General features: G+C 39.8%; 1 pseudogene; it reads left to right on the plus strand.

The window, feature by feature from the left end:
* The window catches only part of LOC122725442, a 73827-nt pseudogene extending 65981 nt beyond the window's left edge, over nt 1-7846 (plus strand).
* The last annotated feature ends 4349 nt before the right edge of the window (nt 7847-12195 follow it).

Genomic DNA, 12195 nt, shown 5'->3' on the forward strand with positions numbered 1-12195 from the left:
GTCTACTGAACAGATCTTTTCTCTGACTCTAAGCTCTGGAGCTAGCTAGATTCTTCAGCTGGAAGGGACATCTCTTCCTCATAGAAGGAGTGCGATTTGCCATCCATCTTTCAGCTCAAAACAAAGGCCTATTTGTCTTTTTTTTCTAGCCAACTGTCAGTAAATATTTCTTAAGCGCCTACTATGTGCCAGGCACTGCGCTTAGGGTTAGGGATACAAATACTGAAAAAAAGAAATATAATCCCTGTCCTCAAGGAGTTTACATTTTATAGGGGAAGACAGAACACAAAATGAGGCTGGAAAATTATCAGAAGGAGGGGGACGTGGTGGAGAAGTTGGTTACAGAAGTCAGCCAAAATAGTGCAGCAGGTGAGAAATAAGGTAAGAGAAAGTAAGAGGCAAAGTTAAGGTACAGAGGTCTGTATACAGTGTTTGTCAATTGACCAAGACCTTTGGTTTCTCAGAGAAATCCATCAGTATTATACATCAATTTTATGATGGCACACTTAGCTGGGTTCTGGATAGTGGATCATGGTCTTGCTTTTTCCCATTCACCAATGGGTGAAGCAAGGCTGTATGCCTATTTTCGTGTTTTTTTAGCATGACATTTTCAGCAATGTTGTCAGAGACTTTTAATGAGGATGAACATGGCATCCAGGTCAGCTGCTGCACTGATGGTAAATTATTCAACTTGAAAAGGCTACAAGCCAAGGCTAAAGTGGAGGGAGAGTTGGTGCATGATTTTTTGTTCACAGATGATTATGCACTCCATGCAATCTCTGAAGCTGAGAAGCAGTAAAGTATGGATCTATTTTCTGTGACTTGTGCTAATTTTGGATTAAGGAGAACAAAACCTTTAAAGGGAATTTCCTTTTATCTGCTACCAAACACTTTAGAAGATAGCTCTCTTGTTAACTAGAGTCCCCAGACTAAAATCTTTTTTGTTTTTTGAAACTTAATGTTCCTTGGTCACCAAGGGCAAGGGCTTTTTCAAGATTCTCTATCTGACTTAGGGTCAGAAAGTCTATGTAACTTACTACTTAATATGTGATTTTAAAAAATCCTTATGTCCCCAAACTAATATCATCCCCAAGAAACCTTATATGGATCTGTCCCCTTGTTTTTTTGTTTTTTTTTTTTAGTGAGGCAATTGGGGTTAAGTGACTTGCCCAGGGTCACACAGCTAGTAAGTGTTAAGTTAACCACTGTGCCACCTAGCCGCCCCATGTCCCCTTGTTTTTTTTGTTTTGTTTTTTTGTTTGTTTGTTTTGGCAGGGCAATGGGGGTTAAGTGACTTGCCCAGGGTCACACAGCTAGTAAGTGTCAAGTGTCTGAGGCCGGATTTGAACTCAGGTACTCCTGAATCCAGGGCCGGTGCTTTATCCACTGGGCCACCTAGCTGCCCCTCCCCTTGTTTTTAAGGACCCCAAATGCTTCAAGCCTGCTTGCAAATGAATGGGATAGAAAAATATAATTTGAGGAGTGTAAAGAATTGTTATTTGAGGTTTTTATGCCTCGGCGCACACTGGCTGGTCACCACAGGAGGAAGGAGAGAATAGTCAATAACTGAGAGGAAGAGGAAAGCTTTCCTTGTAGGAGATAGCCATTAGCTGAACCTTGAAAGAAATAGGAATTCTAAGAGGTAGAAGTGAGGAGAGAGAGTGCATTCCAGGTCTGGGAGGACAACCTAATCAAAGTTAAGGAAGTGGGAGGACTGTCAAATTTGGGGAACAACAAGGAAGTCAGTTTGATTGGGACATAGATTAGGGAAAAGTGAGTAATATGAACAATAAACCTGGAAAAGGAGGTTGGACCCAGATTGTGAAGGACTTTACATTCCAAACTTCATCCTGGAAGCAATAGGAAACCACTGAATCTAACAAATGTCATTTTAAAAAAACCACCTATAATCACATATTGATAACTAACACAATTTATTGTTGCTGAGTCATTTTTCAGTTGTGTCCAAGTCTTCATGACCCCATTGGGGTTTTTCTGGCAAAGATACTGGAGTGGTTTGCCATTTCCTTCTCCGGCTCATTTTACAGGTGAGGAAATTGATGCAAACACGGTTAAGTAACTTGCCCAGGGTCACACAGCTAGTCTGAGGCCAGATTTGAACTCATGTAGTTATCTTCTTGACTGCAGGGGCAGCACTCTATCCACTTTACTACCTAGTTGTCATGGGGAATTAGACAAAAACAAGTTGTTTCTACTCACAATCATTCCTGATATGGATTATAATGAAGTCATATTTCTTTTCATCCACAACAAATGTTTGAGTAACTACTCTGTACAAGGGAACAGGCTAAGTGCCAGAGGCACTGGAGGAAGATTTTTCAAGTCATTTCTCCCAGAAGGAATGTGGAAATAAACAGTGACTTTGCTGATTCAGTCCTCTGTGTCAGTTTTTCACTGTCTATTGCCTTTCTGAGGATAATGAGTTCAATCACTCATTCCTCATATCAGATTGAGATAAAATGTAGTGGCCAAGGAGAGGGAGGTGGGAGGTTGAGGAGGATTCTCTATCTTCAGCTGGTATCAGGATGAAAGGGCTTGTTTTGGCTCACTTAAATGATTCATTTTAATAGAAACCACAAGAGGTTCCAAGACCTTAGAACAGGAATCAGTTATCTTTGTAGTCAGGATTTTTCAGAAGATTTTTGGTGTGTAGTGAGATGACACTGACCATATCTCTGGGTTTTCCATGATTGGTAATCAGTAAAGTTTCTCATTCCAATATACCAGGATTGAAGTAAGATCTTCTTGACATTTCACTGTGTTGCGTGGGAATGAGTGTATTTACATGGAATTAAAGTCTCTTCCAGCCTGGCTTCTAAGAGGAGAAGAGTAAATCAATTTCCCTTCCTTCTTTGCAGAGGTGGAGGACTATAGGTGTGGTAGAATGCATATAATATTAAGACTTATTTGATGAGCTTCACTGAAATATTTCCCCCCTTTCTTGGTTTATTCTATGTTATAAGGGATAGACCTCTGAGGAGGAGAGAGGGAAAAGATACATAATGAAATGAAAGGGATTTTTAAACTAAAGATATCAATTTAAAAAATTTAAAAAGAAAGTCCAATGTAATACTGTGTATAATACTTGGGGAAGATAGGAATTTTATGTTGATTAGTTTTTTAGAAGATTATTCATGAATTCTCTGTGGATTTTTCTCATGTCATAAACTTTGTTTTTAAAATTGCAAACCTTGAAAGAGAAGGCAAAATGGCTGTTGCTAGAATTGTATACATGTTCTTCTAACAAAAAACAGTTTGGAAGGAAATGAGAAAGTATAGCATAGTTTTAAGACAAAAGAGCTGAATCGATTTGGCTCAAAGTGAGAAGAAGCATTATCAAGACCATGTAAGATGATATAGCATAAAATTCGAGTTGGACAAGACCTTAGTGATTATCTGGTTTAACCCACTCATTTTCAGATTAGGAAACTGATCAGGTTGTCCATTTCGTCCAGTGATTGTTTGTTCATTGTAAACTGATGTTTTCTTTTTACATCACATTTGTTTTTGATTCTACCCTTTTCCCATCCTTTATAACAAAGATTCACACACACACACACACACACACACACACACACACACACACACACACACACACACACACACTCACAGAGTTCTGCAAAAACAACCGACTCATCAACTTCATAAGCCAGCCTGTGCAACATCCCACAACCTACTTCCCCATATTTCTTCTCCAGGGCAAAGTTTGCTCATTATAATTCCACAGTTTCATTTTATTTTTCTTTCTATTTACATTGTGCATATTCTTTTCCCAGTTCTTTTTACTTTACTGTGCGTCTGTTCCTATCAGTCTTCCCATGTTTCTCTGAATTCCTTATTTTCACCATTACTTACTGCATAATTTGTATAGCCATTCCCTAGACAATGGGTGTCCATTTGGTTTCCTGATCTTGGCTCCCACAAATAATATTGCTATAAATATTTTGGTATATGGAGAACTTTTCTGCCTTTGATCTTCTTGATGTATATTTCGAACAGTGCAATTTCTGGGCATTTTAATAACTTATTTTTTTATAGCTCCAAGTTTTGTCCAGTCATACTTTGGTCAGGATCACGTTGTTCCTAAACCTCCCAAAATGACCTGCATTGTTATGAGCCCTCCCCCTGGCTTGAGGAAGTCAGAAGTACATTTTCTATTTCAGAGAAAGGAAAGGACCAATAGGTAAAGTTTCATATCATAAATTGTCTTGAGGTATTCTACAATTTGGCTCCAAGGCACCACTTGTTTTTCACACACTATCCCAGCTCTAGGCATCTGTGCTGGCTGTTCCCCCAGACCTAGAAAGCTCTTCCTTTTCACCCCTGCTGTCTCTTCTTTTCTGAGGCTTCTTTCAATACTCAGCTTAAATATTACCTTATGTAGGAGTCTTTTTTGTGTGTGTGGGCAGTGAGGGTTAAGTGACTTGTCCAAGGTCACACAGCTAGTAAGTGTCAAGTGTCTGAGGCCAGATTTGAAATTAAGTCCTCCTGAATCCAGGGCCAGTGCTTTATCCACTGTGCCACCTAGCTGCCCACTATATAGGAGTCTTTTTCCACTTCTTCCAGATCCTATTGCCTTCCTTTTGAGATTACCTTCCATTTTCACTGTATATATTTTGTGTTTACGTAAGTGTTTGCATGTTTTCTTCTCCATTACATTGTGAATTACTTGAGAGCAGGGAATATGTTTTTACCTTCCTTTCTCATGCAGTCCGAGGGATAAGCATGATAAATGTTTAATAAATATTTGTTGACTGCCTGCCTGCCTGCCTTAATGCATTCTATCTCATTTGCTGCTAGTGTAGGTATCCTAGCCTCAACTACATCATTGCATCCTGGATGGGGCTCTGATATGTGACCTGTTACCCAGAACTAGAAGTCTGGAATGACAAGAACCTAGATTCAACCCTGAAGGCTTAACAGTAATAAATGCTTCTCTTAGCCTATGCCCTTAGGATGCCTTTGGGAAAATCAGAATCTGACTTGCTTTTAGCTCTTCCCTTCAGGGTAAGTTAAGTTTAATTTCACTCTTGCAACAAAATTTCTGTTGGCCTTTCCTGGACACCATGCTGGTGATGAATTTCATAGGCTCATAGATGTGATCATCCACCCACCCTCCCCTGGTCCTCTTATGACTAATAACACATATTTCCAAGACAGCGGGTCAAAATTTAGGATGCAATCTGTAGCTACTGAATAAAATGATGTTAACAGGCCCTTTTTGAGGAACCTGGGACTAGCACCTCAGCGGTATCATGTTCTGACTAGTTCAGCTAAATGGATGGACCTAGCCATAGAGATTCAGAATGTTCGAGCTCATCTAATCCTACATCTTCATTTTACATGCGAAGGAAATTGAGATATAAGAAAACTATATCACATGCCATAAGCCAGAGAACTAGTGATAGAGCTGGGACTGAAACTTAGATCTGGTTATCAAATCCTAGAACTCTTCTGACTGCTCCCCATATTAGATTGGTGGAAGATAAGCTTCTGTCTGTAACCAGGACATTCAGAGTTTCCTCAAGAACAAAAATCAAGACCAAATCTGACCAAAAAAATTGGAAAATGGAGAGTTTAATCCCCCCTTTTTGACACTAACAAGCTAAGCGATATTACCCAGCTGGGTGGTATATAGAGTGCAGAAAATCCTGAATTGAATTCCTGTTCCTCTTCCTCCTTCTTCCTCTCCAGGCTCCCCTTTGCTCACATTGCTGCTGCCTCTACCACAGGCTCAGGATCCATGCCAACTCCCTTTACCATGGAGGATGACCATAACCCGGACCAACAGAAACTGCAGGTGCTAAAGGACACCGCCAACCGGCTGCGCATCAACTCCATCCAAGCCACCACCACTATGGCCATCTCGGGCCACCCCACATCATGCTGCAGTGTGGCAGTGACCATGGCGGTCCTCTTCTTTGGACAACCTGGTCACCATCATCAACATTAACTGGCTGCGCCAGAGCGACCCTGCCCTCCTGTAGCACCAAGTGGAAGTATACCAGAAGCGATGTGAAGCCTTTGGGTGGAATGCCATCATAGTGGATGGACACAGTGTCTAGAGGACATTCCACAGAGGAATTCTGCAAGGCCTTTGACCAGGGCAAGCATAAGCCACTGGGTGTCATTGCAAAGACATATAAGGGCAGAGGAATCTCAGGTGTGGAAGATAAGGAATCTTGGCATGGGAAGCCCCTCCCCCAAAACATGGCAGAACAGGTCATTGAGGAAACCTATGGCCAAATCCAAAGCAAGAAGAAGATTCTAGATACCCTCCCCAAAGAGGATACCCCTATAGTGGATATCACCAACATCTGGATGCCCTCTCCCCTAAATTACAAACTTGGAGACAAGATAGCCAACCGCAAAGCCTATGGCATGGTCCTGGTCAAACTGGGGCACGCCAGTGACCGTGTGATTGCCCTGGATGAGGACACCAAGAATTTGACCTTTTCAGAACTCTTCAAGAAGGAACATCCTGATCGCTTCGTTGAGTGTTTCACTGCAGAACAGAACATGGTGAGCATTGCTGTGGGCTGCACCACACAAGACCAGACCATGTCTTTCTGCAGCACCTTTGCTGCCTTTTTCACCAGGGCCTTCGACCAGATCCGGGTGGCAGCCATCTCTGAGAGCAGCATGAGTGGCTCACACTGTGGAGTGTCCATTGGTGAAGATGGGCCTTCTCAGATGGCCCTTGAAGATCTTGACATGTTCTAGAGCATTCCTAATGGTACCATCTTTTACCTACGTGATGCTGTGGCTACTGAGAAAGCAGTAGAGTTAGCTGCCAACACGAAGGGCATCTGTTTCATAAGGATCAGTCGCCCAGAAAATGTGATCATTTAGAACAACAATGAAAACTTCCAGGTTGGCCAGGCTAAGGTGGTCCTGAAGAGCAAGGATGACCAGGTGACTATGATTGGAGGTGGGGTGACCCACCATGAAGCCTTGACAGCTGCCAAGCAGCTGAAGAAAGAAAAGATCAATATCCAAGCACTTGGTCCCTTTACCATCAAGCCCTTGGATAAGAAGCTCATCCTTGACAGTGCCCGTGCAACCCATGGCTGCATCCTGACTGTGGAAGACCATTACTATGAAGGTGGCATAGGAGAGGCTGTGGCTTCTGCTGCAGTGGGTGAACTTGGCATCCCTGTCACCTGCTTGGTGGTTGCCAGCATCCCCAGAAGCTGGAAGCCAGCAGAGCTGCTGAAAATGTTTGTTATCAACAATGATGCCGTTGTTCAGGCTGTCAAGGCGGCCTTGTCTAAAGCCTAAGATGCCTGCTGACGCTTCCAGACAAAAACAAGGGGGTAGGGAAGAGAGAGAAACATTCCTGTAACTTTGAAAAATTAAGTCTCTTTTTGTTTCTACTGAGGATCAGTTGAAAATAAAAAAAATATATTTAAAATGTTTTTTAAAAAAGAATTTAATTCCTGACTCAGGTCAGCTTAGTGACCCCATCCTCTTTGTGCCTCCCCTTCCTCACCTGTAAAATGAGGGAGTCGGGGCTGATGGCCTCTGAGGTCCCTTCTAGCTTCAAGTCTATACTTTTTTTTTTTTGAGCTTCCCTCATCTGTGAGATGAGGAGTTTGGACAGGATGACTGCTAACGTTCTATGATTTTTGTGATTCTTTGAGATCTGCTGCCTAGTTATGCTTAGGTACATAAATATAATTGAGTCTGAAGGAGATGCCGCAGGGATGGAATAAGACATCTATGCCCTATTTTCTTTTTTCTTTTACTCAGGATTTTTTTTCACCTTGGGTAATCCAGAGCATGGGATAATTAAGCTCATACTGTAATTTTCCTTGACGGGAACTCTGTGAACTGCATAGATTTTGCTTCATTATTTAGTTGTGTTTCAAGCAAATGTCAGTAAAATAATTAAATTGTGAAATGCCAGTTTAATTCATTATTTCTCACCTCCTCCAATAAATCTGAAAAGCATTTTGTTCACTTTCTAAGGAAAGAATTTAGGAAAATTACATTGTGTATTTTCTGCAAACATGCAAATAATTGAGTCAGAGTATTGAATTTTAGTTAAATACTGAATTTTGTTTCATGTCATGCATAGAGGGATGAAGTAGTATTATGGGTAATTAAAATGACAATTTGGGGGAAATCTGGCTTGAACTCTTCTACTTAAAAACTGAACTGAAGTAACAACTGTTTAAACCTTTTCAAATAACTAGAGAGTCTTGTAAAATAAAATAAGCAAAATGGTTTTTTTGCTAGTTTGTAGTTGTGGTTAACACATTCTTTGCCATTTCACACCATATTTTTCAGTTAAAACTTTTACTGGTTTACTACCAACAGAGAAGACAAAATATTTTTGTTCCTACAATATATATGCCACCCAATTAGTCCTTGGATAAATTAGCATCTAGGCTAACATCTCCTGGAAATTTGAAATTAAATTGAACCATATAAGAAGTACACTGAGCTAATAATAATGTTAATAATAATTCCCATTTATATGTGAATGAAGGTTTACACAGCACATTTTTCATAATAACCCCGTGAAACAGATTAGGAGCCAGAGGATTTGGGTCTCTTAACTTCTAAGCCTCCATTTCCTCATTTGTAAAAATGAAGTTTTATTGTTATTTCTGATTCTTTGTGACCCCTTTTGGGGTTTTCTTGGTAAAGCTACTTGAATGATTTTCAATTTCTTTCTCCAGCTCACTTTACAGATAAGGAAACTGAACGAAACAGGGTTGAGTGACTTGTCCAGGGTCATGAAACTGGTCTGAATTTCAACACAGGTATTCCTGACACCAAACCCAGTGCTCTATCCACTGTGCCACCTAGGAAGTTGTTCTAAATATCCACTAAATGCCCTTCCAACTTTAAATTTGTGATCTTATGAATACTTCTGATAGGTAGAGTAGGTATTAATATTCCCATTTGACAGATGCAATAACTGAAGCTTAGAAAGGTAGAATGAGTAGCTCAGGGTCACAATGCTAGTCATTGTTGGAGCCAGGATATATCCCTAAGGTCTTGAATACAAATCTAGCACATTTTCTACCATATTTGCCACCTCTCTAGTCTTTTCTATCATAGTGTAATTTTGCAAAATTAGTTAGTTAAGGACTTAATAGTTCAAGATGCAGAAATGCCTATCAACCAATGCCAGAAATGGGCAAAGGTCCTAGATATGTGGATTTTCATCATAAACTATAAAAACATCCTCCTTTTCAGTGCAGCAACAGTATTCCTATTTAGTCATCCATGAAACCATGTCTGATTCTATAAACCATATGGCAGCAGCTACGGGTCCTAAAATACCACACTAGAAGATGCATTTGTTTTGAAGACATGAATTATTTTTAATTCATAACATGAGGGTGAGAGGCAGCCTCATGTATTGGGTACAGTGCTGGGCTTGGAGTCAGGAGATGGGGTTTCAAATCTCCTCCGACACTAGCTATGTGACTCTGGGCATATCACTTAATTTCTTTGAAGCTGAGCCCTAGGACTCATCTTACTAAGTCAGAGACAATTATATGGCTGAGGTTCCTGACTTGATGAAATCACCAGTGGGCTAGACCCATCTTGCAAAAAATATTTATTAACCACCTATTGCTTAGGGGGCAGCTAGATGACACAGTGGATAGAGTGCTAAGCCTGGAGTCCAGAAGACTAATCTTCCGGAGTTCAAATCTGACCTCAGACACCTACTAGTTGTGTGATCCCAGAAAAATCACTCAACCCTGTTTGCCTCAGTTTTCTCATCTATAAAATGAGCTGGAGAAGGAAATGGCAAATCACTCCATTATCTTTGTCAAGAAAATCCCAAATGGGGTCATGAAGAGTCAGACATGATGAAACAACTGAACAACAACTTTTTTGTTGTTTAGTTCTTTCAGTTGTGTCTGACTCCTATACCATCTGATGCCTACAATAACCCTATTATGTTGGTGCTATTATTATCTTTATTTTACAGATGGGGAAATTGAGGCTGAGAAAAGTTAAATGACTTGTCTAGAGTCACACGGCTAGTAAATGTCTATAGGAGCTTCCTTATCTTTCTGTGTTGTAATACAGGAAGCACATTTCAAGCAGATTTAACAATATGCTAACTAGTGAAAGGGAAATACTCATTAGACATACTTAATGCATGCAATCAAATATTATTAGGCAAAATGTGTGAACAATACCAATACCCCCCTCTAAGATGAACTGCCAACCTGAGTTTTAAAGGTCAAAGTAATTCTTTCAGATAGCTGCTCATGACAAAATTTGCTCTCCATCTAGTCAGAGGCCACAGGTTCCCTCTCTGAGGTAGTCACAAGCCTCTGACAGTCAATACTGACCACAAGCTAACACAAGGATACTTGAATCCCAAGTGCCTAAAAGGCAAGAACGAATCTTAGTGTGACCCAGGAGGAGGCTAAAGGCTGGGGCTTCTGGTGGATTTCTTATAGATATTAAATGTTCACCACATAATTTGATTGGTGGTTTATTACATAAATAAGTGATAAAGTTGTTTATAATATTTTTCTACAATGATTTGTTCTATCAGAGGGTCTCTATATATTTATCAGTTAAGAATACATGGGGGGGAGGGGAGGGAGGGAGAAAAATCTGAAATTGTAAAGCATGTATAAACAAAAGTTGAGAACTATCTTTACATGTAATGGAAAAAATAAAATATCTCATTAAAAAAAAAAAGAATACATGGGGGCAGCTAGGTGGCTCAGGGGCAGCTAGGTGGCTCAGTGGATAAAGCACCGGCCCTGGATTCAGGAGTTCAAATCCGGCCTCAGACACTTGACACTTCCTAGCTGTGTGACCCTGGGCAAGTCACTTAACCCCCATTGCCCTGCAAAAAAAAAAAAAAAAGAATACACGTATGGCTGATGATGAGTGAGATGAGCAGAACTAGAAGAACATTGTACACAGTAACATCAACATTGAGTGTTGATCTACTGTGATGGACTATATTCTTCTCACCAATGCAATGGCACAGAAGAGTTCCAGGGAACTCGTGATGGAAGAGGATCTCCAAATCCAGGAAAAAAAAAAAAAAAGAACTGTGGAGTATAGATGCTAAATGAACCATACTATTTCTTTTGTTTTTGATGCTGTTGTTTTTTTTCTATTTTGAGGTTTTCCATCATTGCTCTGATTTTTTTCTCTTATAACATGACTAATGCAGAAATAGGATTAATGTTATTATGTGTATATATATATGTATATATATGTGTGTGTATATATATGTATATATGTATGTATGTATGTGTATGTATATATGTGTGTGTGTGTATATATATATATATATATATATATATATATATATATATATAACCTATATCAGATTACCTGCTGTCTAGGGGAGGGGGGAGGGAGGGGAGGGAGGGAGAAAAATCTGAAATTGTAAAGCTTGTATAAACAAAGGTTGAGAACTATCTTTACATGTAACGGAAAAAAATACTTTATTAATTTTAATTAATTAATTATTAATTAACTATTTAATTAATTAATTTTTTTAAAAAAGAATACATGTATGGGGGCAGCTAGGTGGCGCAGAGGATAAAACACTGGCCCTGGATTCAGGAGTACCTGAGTTCAAATCGGACCTCAGACACTTGACACTTACTAGCTGTGTGACTCTTGGCAAGTCACTTAACTCCCATTACCCTGAAAAAAAAAGAATACATGTATGTTTACTATATCAAATCACAAAACCAACTTACTTTATTACTGAAAAACAACTTAGAAGGAAAAATATTTAATCAAGACAAATGGAGGCTTAGAGAAAAAAACAGTTATACCAAGTTGACAAACTTATTCCCATTATTTTATTAAGGTGATAATTTTTTCTCAACAATACATATGTGTTCTCATACATACAAATGTTTCCTGCCTCAACCACCTGCCTAGATTTTTTACTAGTTCTCGCTAATGAAATCTTCCCAGTTTATGTGTAGGACTGCATGCAGCAGGTCTATCTAGTTCTGAGTCCTGACCACTCCTGACCATTCCTGATCTTACCTGTCCATGCAGCACAAAGCCTTAGTACTAAGAGTATGCCCAGCTCCTCAGGGCTAAGGTACCTACAACCTCCATTTAGTCAAATGAGCAATCAGAGAAGTTGACTTATCTGAGACATCTAGGAGGCACAATGGACAAGGGAAAGGAAGAGGAAGGGAATAAACATTT

The sequence above is a fragment of the Dromiciops gliroides genome, chromosome 4 (assembly GCF_019393635.1).
Source record: "Dromiciops gliroides isolate mDroGli1 chromosome 4, mDroGli1.pri, whole genome shotgun sequence".
In the NCBI taxonomy this organism is placed as follows: domain Eukaryota; kingdom Metazoa; phylum Chordata; class Mammalia; order Microbiotheria; family Microbiotheriidae; genus Dromiciops; species Dromiciops gliroides.